The sequence below is a fragment of the Arachis stenosperma genome, chromosome 5, assembly GCF_014773155.1.
Source record: "Arachis stenosperma cultivar V10309 chromosome 5, arast.V10309.gnm1.PFL2, whole genome shotgun sequence".
NCBI lineage: Eukaryota > Viridiplantae > Streptophyta > Magnoliopsida > Fabales > Fabaceae > Arachis > Arachis stenosperma.
Genome location: NC_080381.1, coordinates 99,945,546 through 99,965,805, shown reverse-complemented (window position 1 = coordinate 99,965,805; position 20,260 = coordinate 99,945,546). Strand labels below are relative to the sequence as shown.

The 20,260-nt window shown below is 38.0% G+C and overlaps 1 non-coding gene and 1 pseudogene across 1 annotated transcript; one reads left to right on the top strand and one right to left on the bottom strand.

Moving 5' to 3' along the window:
- LOC130981001 (uncharacterized) overlaps positions 1 to 20,260 on the top strand; it is a 97,468-nt pseudogene that overhangs the window by 51,828 nt on the left and 25,380 nt on the right.
- Positions 17,219 to 17,322, bottom strand: LOC130983703 (small nucleolar RNA R71). The gene has a single exon (XR_009087681.1). It is a non-coding gene; the product is annotated as a small nucleolar RNA R71 (small nucleolar RNA).

Below are 20,260 nucleotides of genomic sequence, written 5' to 3'. Positions count from 1 at the left end.
ATCACAGAAGTGAGTGAGGAGATGGTCAAAGGAAAAGAATCACTCATCCAGGATGAACATCACAAGGCAAAGTTTCACTTAGGAGGACAAGGGGGCAAGGAGAAGGTAGCACAGAACCCGAGCTAAACAAGTACAGAGAATGTCAAGCTAGTGACAATATAAGAGCGCTTGTTGGGAGGCAACCCAACCAGAGGTAACCATCTTTTCATATCTAATTCAATAAAACTGTTAATTAGTTTCATCTAGATTGCAAGAAGCTAAGTTTGGTGTTACACACCAAAGACAATCTAAGGGAGAATGAAGGATTTTAAGTTTGGTGTTCCACCAAAATCACATCATAAAACACATTCTCACTTTCTGCCATAAGGCTAGCTTCATGCATTTAGATGAACTAGTTAATTATCTTGCTGTTTTCTAGTTTTTAGTCTATTACCTTAGAAAAAGAAGAAAGAGTTTCACACATGGTTAATTTGATACTTTGGCAAGGTACTAAGTTTGGTGTTCCCACACCAAAGTAAGTTCAAAAAGCCCACAAATAAATCATGCAGACTAACCATTGTTTTTAAGTGCTTGGGGAACAAGCAACTTTTAATATCATTGCAGAATGTCATACAAGCCTTTGGAGGGATTTATCATCATCAATCAAAGAAGCAAAAGATGAACATAAAGGCTAGCATTAATGATGATGAGAAGGAAAGCAAGTGAACTCCAACAGGTTGTATTGTTAAGTGATTGTTTTACATCAATTGTTGCTGTGATTGAAAGTTAGATTGTATCCTTAATTGTCCTGTTTGTCTGCATCATATAGTTTTCTTTTTATATTCCTGCCTGCCTGCATAGCATAATCTTCCTTTATAATTCAATAAGCAAGATGGCTGATCATTCATAACATTCTTATCTTCAAAACTTGTTTGCACTCAATTTTCAAGAATGCATCACATGAAAGTTCTTTGAAAAGAAGGATTGAGGGATTTAAAAATAATTTTGAGGAAAGCAAAAGATTAGGAGAAGTGGTGGTTCTAGTTGTATGATTATGTCTTGAGGTTGCATGCTTGTGAAAACTTGCATGGGAGCTCATAGGCAGGATGTGAAGTTCAAAGAAGTATTGTGGAGATTCTCAAAAATCAATTGATCCGAGAAGCAGCAACCAAAACAAAAAAAAAAAGAAAAGAAAAGAAAATACAAAAACAAAAAGAACATGGCCCAAGGCTCTGAGCATCAATTACTAGGCAGAAAAAGAAAGAAAGAAACAAAAACTCAAAGAGTTGCTATCCTAGTAAATGCTTGTGGTTGAAGTGTGTCAAGGAAAGAGGCTTGAGCAAGTAAATCCGAGGGGTGCTTTAACACCTAATACCTTAAAACCAACTGGTTTAGGAGTATTGATCGAAAGCTTATCTAAAGAGCCGCCTTGAGACATGACACTTAGAGTCGAGGTCAAAGCACGGAAACTATAAGCTGCTTCAAGGTGATTACATATAAAGAGATCTCCATGATACCATTTGGATGAAAATCCTAAGGACCTACGACTCCCAAGATGTAAGGACTAGTGAGCACTGAAACCCTTACTTGAGCATATAATTTAGAGTTTACCCCACTGTTACTTAATCACTTCTCTCACTGTACTTTACAAGTGTTCCTCAACCCATCTTAATTGAAAGAACCTTTGAGCATAATTCATTTCTTGCTTGGGGACAAGCAAGCTTTAAGTTTGGTGTTGTGATGACAAGTCATCTTAGCCTAGTTTTACTAGTCTTTTTCTTTTGTTTTCACTTGAATTATGCACTTTCTTGAGGCTTAAGCAAGCCAAATTAGGCAGATTTTCATGCTTCCTTTGATTGAATCAACCATATGTGAATTAAGGCTTTTTCATGAGGTTTGATGCCATAATTGGTGCATATTAGGATAGAATGATCATCTCATGATTTCAAGCATAGCTTTGATGTGTTTGGTTGATTTATGACAGGGGAAGAAAGCTTGGAAAAGGATTGAAGTGAGAAGGAATGGCTAGAAGATAAGAGAAGACAAGGAATCAAGTGAAATTGAATCAGGAAGAATGAAGTTGGAGTTGAAGTTAGCCTCAACGTTAGCCCCCTAACTTGGAGGCTAACGTTGGAAGTTCAAAATTCCTCCCAGGGTTAGCCACGTTTGCGCCAACGTTAGCCCCCTAACTTGGAGGCTAACGTTGGCATAAGAAATCTTCCCCAGGGTGTGCCAACGTTAGCGCCAACGTTAGCCCCCTAACTTGGAGGCTAACGTTGGCGCCACTCCAACATAAAGCAAGGCCAACGTTAGGGACAAAGTTAGCCCCCTAACGTTGGCGCCAACGTGAAGTGCAGAAGATTGGTGTTGCTGCTAGAAAAAGTTGGCCTCAAAGTTAGCCCCCTAACTTTGAGGCTAACTTTAAAACCCAACTTTGCAAAACTCAATCCGGTTCAATTGATTCACTTGGGTCTCTCTCCAAACTTCAAGAGCAATCAACCAAGGCCTCTTTCAACCCAATTCCATCAAGAGCAAAGGCCCAACTCAAGGCTTGAAGATCAATTGGAGAAAGTGTATAAATAGGCTAGAATTCAATTTATTCGGGGGGTTCCCTTTTTAGAATTTTTTTCATTGAGCTTTCCTTTTATTTTCACAGAGAGTGATCTTTAGTTTCTTAGTTTGGGGAAGGAGAATTCCATTCTCTTCCTCTTAGTTTGAATTGCTTTCAATTTGAATTACACTTGTCTTGGATCTTGGGTTAGAGAATTGAAGGAATTCTGTTTCAATCTCACCTTGGATCTTGTTTAATTTCACTGCAAATTGAGTTTCCTTTTCTGCTACTTGCTTTCTCATTTAATTCCCTTGCAATTTACAATTCCTGTGATATTGTTCTTGTTGGATCTAGGAAGGCATTGAGATCTAGACTTAGTTTTCTAGTCTCTGGGTCCTGAGATCCAATTGCCCATTTCAATTCTCTGTTTCTTGCTTTAATTGTTCATTTAATTTTCTGTTAGAATCTGTTTCAACCCATTCCCCATTTACTCTTCTGTTTAATGCAATTTAAATTCTCGTTGTTTAATTCTTGCAAATTCAAGTCCCAATCCCCTTTACATTTCAAGTCATTTACATTTCTTGTCATTTAAGATTCTTGCAATTTACATTTCTTGCAATCTAAGTTTTTGCCATTTAATTTCTTGTTCCTTAAGATTCAGCACTTTAATCTCTTGTTCTCTTTACTTTCAATGCAATTTAAATTCTGCAACTCAATCAACCAAATCTTGATTCGCTTGACTAATTCAACCACTAAACTAAAATTGCTCAATCCTTCAATCCCTGTGGGATCGACCTCACACCCGTGAGTTTTATTACTTGATGCGACCCGGTACACTTGCCGGTAAGATTGGTGTTGTTTCGGGAGAGATTCATTTCTCAAACCAAAACAATTTCCCATCAAAAGGAAGGAGAGAGAGAAAGAGAGAGAGAGAGAGAGAAGGGAGGGAGAGAAGATAGAGAGGAATAGGGGAAGGAGAGAGAGAAGCGGAGAGGAAAAAAGGAGAGAGAGATAGAGAGAGACAAAGAGAGAGAGAGAGAGAGAGAGAGAGAGAGAAAAGGGAGAGAGAGATAGGAGGAGGAGATAGGGGAGAGGGAGAGAAGGAGAGAGAGAGGGGGGAGGGGAGAGAATGTAAAAGCTATTTTTTATATATTAAAACTAGTTTTGCTTATGAACCAGTTTAAATTTGTTTTTTTAATTAAAACTGGTTTTATTTTTATGAATTAGTTTAAACTGGTGCACTATATTGTAAACTGGTTTAAAACCAGTTTCTTATGTGACAAAGCAGTGTGGTTCAGTTTCTAAAACATTTAAAATAGTTTAGTGTAGTTTCAGTTCAGTTTATAGAAAAACTAAACCATGCACACCCCTAGTGACTTGTTTAGCATTAATTGTAATATTTGTTCCACACACAAGATGAGCGCTTTAGCCCTTCCTAACTCATTATTCTTTGTTTCTGTGCCTCATTATCATTGAGTTAGGATGGGACCAAATTCTCTCATACTTATCACTAATCTTGTTTGTGTCAATTCCTATTTAAACTTGATGCCTCCGAGTGTTCTCTTTATGCCATTTACTTGTGCTTTGATTTTACTCTTGCATCAAGTGTTAGTTGATAAGCCCTTTGCTTATATTTCTCTCTCACTTACATGTTGTAGCTACGATGTAGTCGAGAACCCTGCTCTTATTTGGCATTAGCCCCCGCCTATGTTCTATTTGCTTTGATATCTTTGTTGTGGGCTTAATTTTCTTTCTTTTTCTCTCCTTTCAGGCTGGCCACCAAGAAGGAAAAGGAAAAGCTTCTAAATGGGCAACAAACAAGTCCCTCCTCACAATCTTTGTAAAAGCTCCTCAGTTATGAAAACCCACCGTGGAGGAGTCCAACTTTCTATACCCCTTGCTCATCTTTGCATGCACCGAGGACGGTGCAATCTTTAAGTGTGGGGAGGTCGAGACCGACTTCCGTGGGTAACAATTTCTTTTTCAACACCAATTCTTAATCTTCTTTGTTAGTTAGTCATTGCATTGCATAATAGAATGCATGATAGTTAGAATTTATACATATTCTCTACCCATTTATATGTTAGGACTACTTAGTTGAAGTGATGATTTCTTTTCCAAGAAAACTGTTTTAGGGCACCGTACCGATTTGAATAAAAATATTTTTTGTGTGTGTTGAACTTGCTTGAAAGTATTAATTTTGGAACATATTTTTGAGCTAAGAACACATAAGCATGTGAGTTTTGAGTCTAATTGTGTGGTTACTGATGACAAGTCATCATATACCCATTTTTCAAGCTAATTTCACTTGTTTTGTTAGCATTTATGCACTTTCTTGCATCCTAAGTAAGTGATTTGGAGTGAAAATGCATAACTTCTTTAAATCAAGCAACCACCATGAAATTAATGTTAAATCATGAGGTTTAAGCTAATTTTAATTGAATTTTAATTGATTTATAAGCCTCTTGAATTTAGTGATACTTTGAGTGGTTGTTTTGGTTTATTGTAGGTGAAGAAAAGAAAAAAAGAGAAAAGCGTGGCCTAAGAAAGCGTGACCCAAGGAGAAGGAAGCGTGGTCAAAGGAAGGAAAAGTGTGTCGCATGCAATGAGGGAGGCAAGCATTGCCCTCCACAAGGGCACACTGCCCTTTAGGAGGGCAACATAAGGGAACTAAGCAAAGAAGGCAACTCTGCACTACCCACTACAAGGGCAGAGCACAAATTTGTGCCTTGGAATCAAGAAGAAGAAAATGTTGCCCTGCCCTCCACAAGGGCAGTATCGGGCTCACCAAGGAAGAAAATCAAAGGAAAATGTCTCCAAATGCTTTCCACAAGAGTTGAACACGGGACCATGAGGAAGCAAGGAACTAAGGTCCATTACCGTGCCAAGAAACCAAGGAAAATGATTGAGCGTGTGTTTCCGCCCAGATTCGAACACGGGACCTCATTTTGGAAACACTGCCCTGCCCTCCGCGAGGGCAGGGCAGCATTTTGTTGGTGCATGAATCTGGCGCACCAAGGGACGTTTCTGGCGCACCAAATCACTTTCCTGGCAGCACCAGCGCGCACCACACTCGATCCTGGCAGCACCATATTTTTTTGCCCTGCCCTCCGCGAGGGCAGGGCAGCATTCTGCGCACCAAGCCTGCACCACGCTGCACCAACAATGCACCAAACACCAAATCCTGCCCTGCCCTCCGTAAGGGCAGGGCAGCCTCCTGAGAGCTATCATTTTTGGGCCGAAAATTCAATTAAAATTCCCATTTAATTCATTTCTTCACCAAATCAAAAGCCCATCCAAATCCCAATATCCAAGAATAGAAAGTGTATAAATAGGAGTAGTTTGATGTAATTAGGACTTTTACTTTGAACTTTTAGCTTTGCTTTTGAATTTGGCACTTTCTTTGAGCTTTGAGCTTTTGCACTTTCTTTGAGAAACTTGACCGAGAGTTCAGAGAATTGGGGAGGAGAATTGATCTCTCTTCTTCCTCATTTTTGCCTGAGCACTTTTAATTTTCTTGTTTTGAGTTTTGGGTGTGAAGAGTTGAGGAAATTCTGTCTCAACCTCCATTCAAAATCTCTTTAATCACCTTCTGCATAATTAAATTCAATTTCAATTTCCTTTACTGCTTCTTCTTCTAATTCTTGTTAATTTCTTTGAGTACTTGGATCTGGGAAGGTAATTGAGATCTAGGCTCTGCTACCTAGTCTCTTGAACCCTGAGATCCCAATTTCTTTTTGGTTCTTCTGTGAACCTTGCTGCATTTTAATTTCAATTTCTATTTGAATCATCATTGCTTCCAATTCAATTTCTGCTCTATTAATTGTGGCAATTCAATTTCTCTTTGTTTAGATTCTGCAATCCCAGTCCTCAAACCCTTTTATATTCAAGCAATTTACATTCCTTGCAATTTAAGTTACTGCAATTTACATTTCTTGCACTTTAAGTTTCAGTCATTTACTTTCTTGTTCTTTAAGATTCTGCAAGTTTACTTTCCTGCTCTTTAATTTACAGCAATTTGCCCTTCCCCCTTTACATTTACTGTCATTTACTTCCTGTTAAACACAAATCACTCAACCAACACTTGATTCGCTTGACTAATCCAACCACTAAACTAAAATTGCTCAATCCTTCAATCCCTGTGGGATCGACCTCACTCATGTGAGTTATTATTACTTGATGCGACCCGGTACACTTGCCGGTGAGTTTTGTGTCGGATCGTTTTCCGCACATCAAGTTTTTGGCGCCGTTGCCGGGGATTGAAATAGATTGACAATGATTAAGTGAAGTGGAGGTCTAGATCAAGCATTTTTTTTATTTTTGTTCTCTGATTCAAATTGAAACCAAGGTGTTTGTGTTTTTTCCCCACTAAGAAATTCTCATCTCAGACATGAATTTCAATTTTCCTTGGTGTTGTGTTCTGCAAAATTCAAATGGAGTTCACCTCATCTTTTAGTCAAACAAACTTCATGGGATATTGCCCGCCATCACAATATGATTCAAGTTAGTATTCTAATTATGGTTGGGAATATCACCAGGAAGACACAAATTCTGAGCACTCCAATCCATGGAGATTTGCTTCAGAACCCCAAGATGAGCAAGAGAATTATGAGGGATACCAACCACCACCACTAAACAATTCATATCATTATCCTCACGGTGGATGGGAGTATCACCAAGAAACTGCAAATTCTGAGCAGTAAAGTCACATGAAAAATTATCCACCCTCACTTCCCAGTTTCTCATTTAAAAGTTCTTCATCACCTGATTATGCCTCAACACAAAGTTTCCTCCAAAATCCATACAAGTCATCCCATCAATCACACAACTCATTCCACACCCCTCAACACAACTTCACCACAACACATCCATGTCACCAAAATTACTCTCTACCTTCATCTCTTGAACCAGCAGATGAGGATTACATTCAAGCCACTGAAATACATAGAAAACTCGTGGAAAGATACACACAACCCCAATCCTGGAAAGAAATCATCCTCAAGAAGATGAATGGGCCCTTAGAGCAAACAAGAAGGAACCTAGAACCATCAAACAGAGAGGATGAAGACCAATTTGTGGGTGAGGAAGTGGAAAAGCAAGATGAGGAAGCCTCTGTGTCAAATGAAATTTCAATAGAAAAGGAGGTTGTCGAGGTGTTTGAACCTGTAGCTTCATATTCACAGAAGCTAATTGACGTGATAGAGGAACCTGAAACTTCTCTCCCAAAGGAATTAATGGAAAATCATGAAGAAGAAATAGAAGAAGATACTCAAGAGAATTCACACTCAAGTGAAGTAGAGAAGTGCACAGAGGAAGAGCTCATTGAACCATCACTGCAAGGAACTCTTGATGAAGACAAAACTCCAACAATTACACAACCACCAAGACTTGGACTCAAGGAAGTGAAGGCAATTAACAAAAGCACCGAAAAGAGGATTGTGACCAAGCTACAAAAGACAATATTCATGAAGAAGAGAAAGTCAACTACAAGCAATCTTCCCCCTGATCAAGCAAGCAAGCTCAATCAAACCAATTTCAAAAGAAAGCTTGCTGAAAGGAGACCAAGACAGGGGATAATAGCTGAATCTTTCCCTCCTTTGAGGTCATTCCTCTTAACAAACTGGAAGAAGAGGAAGAAAGTGAAGAACAACATGTCAAGCTAATGACACTAAAAGAGCACTTGTTGGGAGGCAACCCAACCTGAGGTAGTTTTCTTTTCATAGCTTTTTCAATAAAAATGTTGAATAATTGGTATGCATTGCAAGGAGCTAAGTTTGGTGTTGCACACCAAAACAATTTAAGGGAGAATGAAAGATTCTAAGTTTGGTGTTCCACCAAAAATCTCATTTAAAAACACATTCTCACCTCTTGCATAATGCTAGCTCTAAGCAATCAAACAAATTATCCAACTATTTAACTGCTTTCTAGCTTTGATTCCATAACCTTTAGCAAGGACACAAGGTTTCAAATATGGTTAACTTGTTGCATCTGAGACAGTGGCAAACAATTAAGTTTGGTGTTCCCACACCAGAATAAATCCAAGAGCCACACTCAATTTATGCATACTAACCATACACTTAAGGGCTTGAGAAGCAAGCAACTTTGAGAATTATGCAGGACATAAGTCAATAATTGAAGATATGGTGCATCTTAACTCAAAGAAAACACAACAGAAGGAAGAATCAAAGGTCTGCAACTTCAAAGGTTGTATCTAAACGTAATCCTTACTGCTGTGAATTGTTTTGAACATGGGAACCATTATATATCTTGCTAAAGTGTTTATCTAGTTGCAAGTGAAGTTGTTTGATCAAGTATAATAATCTGCATAATGCTTGTCATTCATCACTTAGCTTGAATTTTGTTTTGTTTCCCATAGGCTTGAATAAAAGAGATTTAGTTTGAATTGAAAAGTGAAATATCCAATGTTGCATAAGTAAGAATGGAAGTTGGTGGTGGTATATGTGTTTGATTAAATGCATAACTCATGAAATAATTGTTGCATAATATCATTCTCATTCAAGTGTGAGTTAGCTTGCTGTTGTATAGACTCTTATCAATAATGAAAAAGCCCCTGGTAACAAAAACAGAAAGAAAAGGAAGAAGAAAAAGCCAAAATGGCAAGAAAAACAAAGAATAAAGGTTGGACACCAATAGCTTGGACCCTAGGACACATGCCTGTGGTGTTCTTGTACTAAGATATGCTTGGATGAGTAAATTCTAAGGGGTATTTTAAAACCCGGTCACTTAGATCAACTGATTTGGGATGGCCAATTGAAAGTCCACAATAAAGAGCAACTTAGATACAAAAGATTTAGTTATCCAAAGAGATGCTGGGCATCAATGATCCTAGGAAGAATTAGTGAGCCAAGTGTCTGTGGTGGAGAGATGTTGAGTAAAAGAAAGAAACAAATAAAGCCAAAGGCTATTACTGCAACATTTGACACCAAACCTCCAAAAGAATAATAAGCTTGTTAAGCATTGTAAGCCAAGAAAAGTTAGCAAGGGAGGAATTAAAAAGTGAGTCTTATAACAGCAAGTTTAGCAAACCTTTGATGAAAAATGTGTATTATGTAACAGCAAACAATAAATTGAGTTATCATTGTCTGCATAAAGACTCCATAAATCAAGTTCTGCTATATACCTAATAAGGATATGTGTTCTTTTCTTATTCATTTCAATTTCTCTTAGTTTTGATGCTTGCTTGGGGACAAGCAAGATTTAAGTTTGGTGTTGTGATGACAAGTCATCATATACCCATTTTTCAAGCTAATTTCACTTGTTTTGTTAGCATTTATGCACTTTCTTGCATCCTAAGTAAGTGATTTGGAGTGAAAATGCATAACTTCTTTAAATCAAGCAACCACCATGAAATTAATGTTAAATCATGAGGTTTAAGCTAATTTTAATTGAATTTTAATTGATTTATAAGCCTCTTGAATTTAGTGATACTTTGAGTGGTTGTTTTGGTTTATTGTAGGTGAAGAAAAAAAAAAAGAGAAAAGCGTGGCCTAAGAAAGCGTGACCCAAGGAGAAGGAAGCGTGGTCAAAGGAAGGAAAAGTGTGTCGCATGCAATGAGGGATGCAAGCATTGCCCTCCACAAGGGCACACTGCCCTCTAGGAGGGCAACATAAGGGAACTAAGCAAAGAAGGCAACTCTGCCCTGCCCACTACAAGGGCAGAGCACAAATTCGTGCCTTGGAATCAAGAAGAAGAAAATGTTGCCCTGTCCTCCACAAGGGCAGTATCGGGCTCACCAAGGAAGAAAATCAAAGGAAAATGTCTCCAAATGCTTGCCACAAGAGTTGAACACGGGACCATGAGGAAGCAAGGAACTAAGGTTCATTACCGTGCAAAGAAACCAAGGAAAATGATTGAGCGTGTGTTTCCGCCCAGATTCGAACACGGGACCTCATTTTGGAAACACTGCCCTGCCCTCCGCGAGGGCAGGGCAGCATTTTGTTGGTGCATGAATCTGGCGCACCAAGGGACGTTTCTGGCGCACCAAATCACTTTCCTGGCAGCACCAGCATGCACCACACTCGATCCTGGCAGCACCATATTTTTCTGCCCTGCCCTCCGCGAGGGCAGGGCAGCATTCTGCGCACCAAGCCTGCACCATGCCGCACCAACAACGCACCAAACACCAAATCCTGCCCTGCCCTCCGCAAAGGCAGGGCAGCCTCCTGGGAGCTATCATTTTTGGGCCGAAAATTCAATTAAAATTCCCATTTAATTCATTTCTTCACCAAATCAAAAGCCCATCCAAATCCCAATATCCAAGAATAGAAAGTGTATAAATAGGAGTAGTTTGATGTAATTAGGACTTTTACTTTGAACTTTTAGCTTTGCTTTTGAATTTGGCACTTTCTTTGAGCTTTGAGCTTTTGCACTTTCTTTGAGAAACTTGACCGAGAGTTCAGAGAATTGGGGAGGAGAATTGATCTCTCTTCTTCCTCATTCTTGCCTGAGCACTTTTAATTTTCTTGTTTTGAGTTTTGGGTGTGAAGAGTTGAGGAAATTCTGTCTCAACCTCCATTCAAAATCTCTTTAATCACCTTCTGCATAATTAAATTCAATTTCAATTTCCTTTACTGCTTCTTCTTCTAATTCTTGTTAATTTCTTTGAGTACTTGGATCTGGGAAGGTAATTGAGATCTAGGCTCTGCTACCTAGTCTCTTGAACCCTGAGATCCCAATTTCTTTTTGGTTCTTCTGTGAACCTTGCTGCATTTTAATTTCAATTTCTGTTTGAATTATCATTGCTTCCAATTCAATTTCTGCTCTATTAATTATGGCAATTCAATTTCTCTTTGTTTAGATTATGCAATCCCAGTCCTCAAACCCTTTTATATTCAAGCAATTTACATTCCTTGCAATTTAAGTTACTGCAATTTACATTTCTTGCACTTTAAGTTTCAGTCATTTACTTTCTTGTTCTTTAAGATTCTGCAAGTTTACTTTCCTGCTCTTTAATTTACTGCAATTTGCCCTTCCCCCTTTACATTTACTGTCATTTACTTCCTGTTAAACACAAATCACTCAACCAACACTTGATTCGCTTGACTAAACCAACCACTAAACTAAAATTGCTCAATCCTTCAATCCCTGTGGGATCGACCTCACTCATGTGAGTTATTATTACTTGATGCGACCCGGTACACTTGCCGGTGAGTTTTGTGTCGGATCGTTTTCCGCACATCAGTTACATCTTATAACCAATATTTTTGTTCTTGTGTGTATTGTTCTCTTTCTATGATTGCAATCTTTGATTTGCTTGATTCTATATATTCATTATTTTGTATATGAATGCATTTATATGATTGAGGCTGTCACATCAATAGTTCACTTACCCAAATAGCCTTACCTCACACCACTACCCCTAAGTGAAAAATAATAAATGTCCCTTATATGGATCTTTGATTAGCTTAGACTAGTGAGAGTGTTTATCATTCTAGTTTAGGAAAATTCGGGAACATTGGATGAGATAAAAGTGTGTTTTTATATTTTTTTTTTGAAAATATTGGAAATTGGGTACACTCATGAATTGAATGTTTAAACCCTATGCATTGATCCCTTTGTACATAATTCATCAAAAGAAAAAGAGAAAAACAGAAGAAAAATAAAAAGAAAAAAATAATAGAGAAAGAAAAAGAAAGGAAAGTAATAAAAAGGGGACAAAATGTCCCAAAGGAAAGGTCAATAATAATCAATTCATATGGAATGTGAATCAAAAGAGAGTGCATGAGTGTGTGAAAAAGTGAGAATTATAGGTAGCTAGGTATTGTATTAGAATTGTATAGGTTGTTATGTGTGTTGGGTGAGAGCTTAGGTTAATCAAAGATTCAAATTTCAAGCTCACTTGACCATATGTTTCTGATGAATCCATATTTGATGATGATTTTTGGTTGAAATTGAATGTATTTCATCACATAAACTTGCACTTATTCCCTTGAATAGCATGTTTTTAAACTTTCTTCCTAATTTGTGCTTGATTATGAAAACATACTCTTTTGTGCCTAATTTAGCTTATTTTATTCCATTTTCCTTCCATTCGATGCCTTGATGTTGTTTGTGAGTGATTTCAGATGTATAAGGTAGGAAAGGCTTCGAGAAAATGGAAGAAGAGCATGCAAAATGGAGGAAGGATGAAGAATCAAAGGAGAGGAGCACAGCGATGTGTGCGTATGCACAGACTTGCGTGCGTACGCACAGCCATCGAAACCGAGCCAAGCGTGTGCGTGAGCCGCTTCGTGAGCGTCGCGCGTCCATTCAGAGCATCGCCTAGTGTGCGTGCGCACAGCTACTTGTGCGTACGCACAGGAAGAAATTTTTGGCAAAGTGTGCGGATGCACACGTATGTGCGTACGCACAGGTGTCCGCACATGCCTTCATTAAAATGGCACGTGACTCGTGATTTTGATGGATTGGAGGCTCATTTCTAAAGCCATTTAGCTCATATTGAAGGGAAAATGAAGACCATAGGATAGCATAACATGAAGGTAGCTTAGGAGTAGTAGTAGGAAGCTTTAGTATAGTTTTTCTCTAAGTTTTTCATCATCTCTATTAGGGTTTATATTAGGGTTTTACATTCAAGTGCCATTTCCAATTTCGATCTTGGTTTTTACTAGCTTCCATTGTAAGTATCTCCTTGTTACTACTCTTTATAGTTACATTGTTCTTACTCTTTCTTATAATTCAAGTTATAGTTCAATTTTGCTTCTCTTTTGCAATTTCAATTTCTTGTTGATGAATTTGATGTTTGATATTTGTTTCATGCTTTCTTGAGCTATTATTGTTGATTGAGATCATTTGTTGCTTTAAGTTTCAAGTCTTTTCTCATTTTCCCCATGTTTAATGTTTTTGCCCACCAAGTGTTTGATAAAATGTCAACCATGATCTTGGGCTAATTTTCTATCTCTTGGCTTGGGAAAAGTGAGCATTTGGGTTCCTAGAGTTGGAATGTCCAACATTTAGTGTCAATTCTTGGATTGTTAATTGTTCTTCTTCCCACTAACGCTAATTTGTTGCTAAGGCAATTAGCAAACAATGTAGAATTTGTGGGTTAAGAACACTTATACTCATTTAACTTTCTCTCCGATGTGAGGGTTGATCAAGTGAGACTAATCCATTCTAATTGTCATAGTTGTGGTTCTGATGAGCGGATAATTTATACGCTTTTTGGCATTATTTTTAGGTAGTTTTTAGTAAGTTCAAGCTACTTTTAGGGATGTTTTCATTAGTTTTTATGTTAAATTCACGACCCGGAGTTGAACGCCAGAAACACGCTATAACTCGGCGTTCAACTCCAATAAAACCCTCAGCTCGTGGATAGATCAAGCTCAGCCCAAACACACACCAAGTGGGCCCCGGAAGTGGATTTATGCATCAATTACTTACTCATGTAAACCCTAGTAGCTAGTTTAATATAAATAAGACTTTTTACTAGTGTATTAGTCGTCTTTTGACCACGTTTCATCTTTGGTCTCAGTTTTGTTTTATTCTTCATCTTAGGAGGCCATTGATCACGTTTTGGGGGCTGGCCATTTGGCCATGCCTGAACCTTTCACTTATGTATTTTCAACGGTGGAGTTTCTACACACCATAGATTAAGGGTGTGGAGCTCTGCTGTACCTCAAGTTTCAATACAATTACTATTATTTTCTATTCAATTCTCTTTTATTCTTATTCCAAGATATACATTACACTTCAACTTGATGAATGTGATGATCCGTGACACTCATCATCATTCTCACCTATGAACGCGCGTGACTGACAACCACTTCCGTTCTACCTTAGGCCAGGCGCATATCTCTTAGATTCCCCAACAGAATCTTCGTGGTATAAGCTAGATAGATGGCAGCATTCATGGGAATCCGGAAAGTCTCACGTTGTCTGTGGTAATCCGAGTAGGATTTCGGGAATCCGGAAAGTCTAACCTTGTCTGTGGTATTCCGAGTAGGATTTTGGGATTGAATGACTGTGACTAGCTTCAAACTCCTGAAGGCTGGGCGTTGGTGACAGACGCAAAAGAATCAAGGGATTCTATTCCAACCAGATTGAGAACCGACAGATGATTAGCCATGCTGTGACAGAGCATAGGACCATTTTCACTGAGAGGATGGGATGTAGCCATTGACAACGGTGATGCCCTACATACAGCTTGCCATGTAAAGGAGTAAGAAGGATTGGATGAATGTAATAAGAAAGTAGAGATTCGAGAGGAGCACAGCATCTCCATATGCTTATCTGAAATTCCCACCATGGAATTATATGAGTAACTATTTACTATTTTATTTTCTGTTTATTATTTATTTTCGAACTTATCATAAACCATTTAATCTGCCTAACTGAGATTTACAAGGTAACCATAGCTTGCTTCATACCAACAATCTCTGTGGGATCGACCCTTACTCACGTAAGGTATTACTTGGATGACCCAGTACACTTGCTGGTTAAGTTGAACGTAGTTGTGATCTCACGTGCCATTACCAGGGATTATTAAGATCCCAATTCATCATACCATGATCTCTTTGGGGTATTTTTGATAGAGCCAATATTTAAATTTCATACAAGTACAAAGAGACCAACTTTGAGGATCACAATTTCATCCACCAAGTTTTTGGCGCCGTTGCCGGGGATTGTTGAGTTTGAACAACTGACGGTTCATCTTGTTGCTCAGATTAGGTAATTTTCTTTTCAAAAACTTTTCAAAAATCTATTTTGAAATTTTTCTTTTCTTTTTCGTTTTTCCAACTTTGTTTTAGAAAAAATAAATAAAAATCCAAAAAATTTAATGAAATCATAAAATTCAAAAAATATTCTGTGTTTCTTGTTTGAGTCTTGAGTCAATTTTTAAGTTTGATGTCAATTGCATGTTTTAAAAATTTTACTTGCATTTTTCGAAAATTCCATGCATTCATAGTGTTCTTCATGATCTTCAAGTTGTTCTTGACAAGTCTTCTTGTTTGATCTTGATGTTTTCTTGCTTTGTGTTGTTTGTTGTTTTTCATATGCATTTTTTGTTTGTTAGAGTCCATGCATTAAAGATTTCTAAGTTTGGTGTCTTGCATGTTTTCTTTGCATCAAAAATTTTTCAAAAATATGTTCTTGATGTTCATCATGATCTTCAAAGTTTTCTTGGTGTTCATCTTGACATTCATAATGTTCTTGCATGCATTAAGTGTTTTGATCCAAAATTTTCATGTTTTGGGTCATGTTTGTGTTTTTCTCTCTCGTAATTAAAAATTCAAAAATAAAAAATATCTTTTCCTTATTTTTCTCATAATTTTCAAAAATTTGAGTTGACTTAGTCAAAATTTTTTTAAAATTAGTTATTTCTTACAAGTCAAGTCAAATTTTCAAAAATTTAAAAATCTTATCTCTTCAAAATCTTTTTCAAAAATCATATCTTTTCAATTTTATCTTTGTTTTTCGAAAATTTTCAAAAAAAATCTTTTTCAAATTATTTTCAAAATCTTTTTCTTATCTTTATATCGTATTTTCAAAAATTAGCTAACAAAAAAATGTGATTGATTCAAAAATTTGAAGTTTGTTACTTTCTTGTTAAGAAAGGTTCAATCTTTAAGTTCTAGAATCTTATCTTGTAGTTTCTTGTTAGTGAAGTAAGTAATTTTAAATTTTTGAATTAAATCTTTTTATCTTTTATCTTATCTTTTTCAAAAATTTTATCTTTTTCAAAATTTGATTTCAAAATATCTTATCTAACTTCTTATCTTCTAATCTTTTCAAATTTGATTTTAATATCTTTTTCAACTAACTATTTGACTTTTTGTTTGTTTCTTATCTTTTTCAAAACCACCTAACTACTTTTCCCTCTCTAATTTTCGAAAATATCTCATCTCTTTTTCAAAAATTCTTTTTTTGTTTTAAATTTTAATTTTAATCTTATCTTATCTCTAATTTTCGAAAATTGCTAACCCCTTTTTAAAATTATTTTCGAATTTTCTATCTCTTCTCTCTTATTCTATTTAATTGTTTATTTACTAACACTTCTCTTCACCTCTCTTCATCTAAATATCCGAACCCATTCTTCTTCACTCTTCTCCCCTTTCTTCTTCTACTAACATAAAGGAATCTCTATACTGTGACATAGAAGATTCCTCTTCTTTTCTTGTTTTCTTCTCTTTCATATGAGCAGGAACAAGGAAAAAGGCACTCTTGTTGAAATTGATCCTGAACCTGAAAGGACTCTGAAGAGGAAACTAAGAGAAGCTAAATTACAACAATCCAGAAACAACCTTTCAGAAATTTTCGAACAAGAGAAGGAGATGGCAGCCGAACCCAACAACAATAATGCAAGGAGAATGCTTGGTGACTTCACAAAACCAACGTCCAAATTTGATGGAAGAAGCATCTCCATTCCTGCCATTGGAGCCAACAATTTTGAGCTTAAACCTCAACTAGTTGCTTTAATGCAACAGAACTGCAAGTTTTATGGACTTCCATCCGAAGATCCTTACCAGTTTTTAACTGAGTTCTTGCAGATTTGTGAGACTGTAAAGATGAATGGAGTAGATCCTGAAGTCTACAGGCTCATGCTTTTCCCTTTTGCTGTAAGAGACAGGGCTAGAATATGGCTGGACTCACAACCTAAAGATAGCCTGGACTCCTGGGATAAGCTGGTCACGGCTTTCTTGGATAAATTCTTTCCTCCTCAAAAGCTGAGCAAGCTTAGAGTGGATGTTCAGACCTTCAAACAAAAAGATGGTGAATCCCTCTATGAAGCTTGGGAAAGATACAAGCAGTTGACCAAAAGGTGTCCATCTGACATGTTTTCAGAATGGATCATATTAGATATATTCTATTATGGTCTATCTGAGTTTTCGAAAATGTCATTGGACCATTTTGCAGGTGGATCTATTCACCTAAAGAAAACGCCTGAAGAGGCTCAAGAACTCATTGACATGGTTGCAAATAACCAATTCATGTACACTTCTGAGAGAAATTCCGTGAATAATGGGACGCCTCAAAGGAAGGGAGTTCTTGAAATTGATGCTCTGAATGCCATATTGGCTCAGAACAAAGTGTTGACTCAGCAAGTTAACATGATTTCTCAAAGTCTGAATGGATGGCAAAATGCATCCAACAGTACTAAAGAGGCAGCTTCAGAAGAAGCTTATGATCCTGAGAACCCTGCAATGGCAGAGGTTAATTACATGGGTGAACCTTATGGAAACACCTATAACTCATCATGGAGAAATCACCCAAATTTCTCATGGAAGGATCAACAAAAGCCTCAATAAGGCTTTAATAATGGTGGAAGAAATAGGCTCAGAAATAACAAGCCTTTTCCATCATCTTCTCAGCAACAGACAGAGAAATCTGAACAGAGCCCCTCTAATTTAGCAAACTTAGTCTCTGATCTGTCAAAAGCCACTTTCAATTTCATGAGTGAAACAAGATCCTCCATCAGAAATCTGGAGGCACAAGTGGGCTAGCTGAGTAAGAAAGTCATTGAAACTCCTCCCAGTATTCTCCCAAGCAATACAGAAGAGAATCCAAAAGGAGAGTGCAAGGCCATTGATGTAATCAATATGGCCGAATGCACAAGGGAGGAGAAGGACGAAAATTCTAGTGAGGAAGACCTCCTGGGACGTCTCTCAAGCAAGAGGGAGTTTCCTATTAAGGATCCAAAGGAATCTGAGGCTCATATAGAGACCATAGAGATTCCATTAAATCTCCTTCTGCCATTCATGAGCTCTGAAGACTATTCTTCCTCTGAAGAGGATGAAGATGTGACTGGAGAGCAAGTTGCTCAATATTTAGGAGCTATCATGAAGCTGAATGCCAAGTTGTTTGGTAATGAGACTTGGGAAAGTGAACCTCCCTTGCTCATTAATGAACTAGATACCTGGATTCAGCAAATTTTACCTCAAAAGAGACAAGATCCTAGCAAGTTCTTAATACCTTGTACCATAGGCACCATGACCTTTGAAAAAGCTCTATGTGATCTGGGGTCAGGGATAAATCTTATGCCACTCTCTGTAATGGAGAAGCTGGGGATCATTAAGGTACAACCTGCCTTGTTCTCATTACAATTGGCAGACAAGTCATTGAGACAAACTTATAGAATAGTAGAGGACGTGTTAGTAAAGATTGAAGGCCTTTACATCCCTGCTGATTTCATAATCTTAGACACTAGGAAGGAAGAGGATGAGTGTATCATCCTTGGAAGACCTTTCCTAGCTACAGTAGGAGCTGTGATAGATGTCAACAGAGGGGAATTAGTCCTTCAATTGAATGGGGACTACCTTGTGTTTAAGACACATAGCCATCCCTCTGTGACAAAAGAGAGTGAGCACAAAGAGCTTCTTTCAGTTCAGAGTCAAGAAGAGCCCCCACAGTCAAACTCTAAGTTTGGTGTTGGGAGGCCACAACCAAACTCTAAGTTTGGTGTTAAGACCCCATATCCAAACTCTAAGTTTGGTGTTGGGACTATACAACATTGACCTGATCACCTTGTGGCTCCATGAGAGCCCACTGTCAAGATAATGACATTAAAAGAGCGCTTGTTGGTAGGCAACCCAATTTTATTTATCTAATTTTTATTTTATTTTATTTTATTGTTATTTTGTGTTTTATTAGGTACATGATCATGTGGAGTCACGAAAAAAAATATAAAAATTAAAAACAGAATCAAAAACAGCAGAAGAAAAATCACACCCTGGAGGAAGGACAGACTGGCATTCAACGCCAGTAAGGAGCATCTGGCTGGCGTTCAACGCCAGAACAGAGCATGAATCTGGCGTTGAACGCCATAAACAAGAAACATCCTAGCGTTTGAACGCCAGGAATGTGCCTTGAGAAAAGCTGGTGCTGAACGCCAGTAACAAGCATGGAATTGGCGTTCAACGCCAGAAACATGCTACACATGGGCGTTGAACGCCCATAACATGCTTCACATGGGCGTTGAACGCCCAGAACGTGCATCACCTCGGCATTTAAATGCCAGAATGGTATGCAAAGGCATTTTGCATGCCTATTTGGTGCAGGGATGTAATTCCTTGACACCTCAGGATCTGTGGACCCCACAGGATCACCTCAGGATCTGTGGACCCCACAGGATCCCCACCTAACATATTCCCACCTTACCTCCTAATCCTATAACACTCTTCCCCATATCACACTTCCCAACAACTTCAATCTCTCTTCCCAATTACCCCCTTCACCACTCACATCCATCCACTCTTCCCCATAAACCCCACCTACCTTCAAAATTCAAAATCACTTTCCCACCCAAACCCACCCTAAATGACCGAAACTACACCCTTTCCCCTCCCTATATATACCCTTCCATTCTACTTCATTTTCACAAAACACAACCCCCTCTTCTATACCTTGGCCGAAACCTACACTCCCCCTTCTCCTCTATTTTTTTCTTCTTCTTCTTCTTCTCTTCTTTCTTCTCTTGCTCGAGGGCGAGCAATATTTTAAGTTTGGTGTGGTAAAAGCATAAGCTTTTTGTTTCTCCATTACCATCAATGGCACCTAAGGCCGGAGAATCCTCTAGAAAAGGAAAAGGGAAGACAAAAGCTTCCACCTCCGAGTCATGGGAGATGGAAGGATTCATCTCCAAAAGCCATCAAGACCACTTCTATGATGTTGTGGCAAAGAAGAAGGTAATCCCTGAGGTCCATTTCAAGCTCAAGAAAAATGAGTATCCGGAGATCCGACATGAGATTCGAAGAAGAGGTTGGGAAGTCCTAACC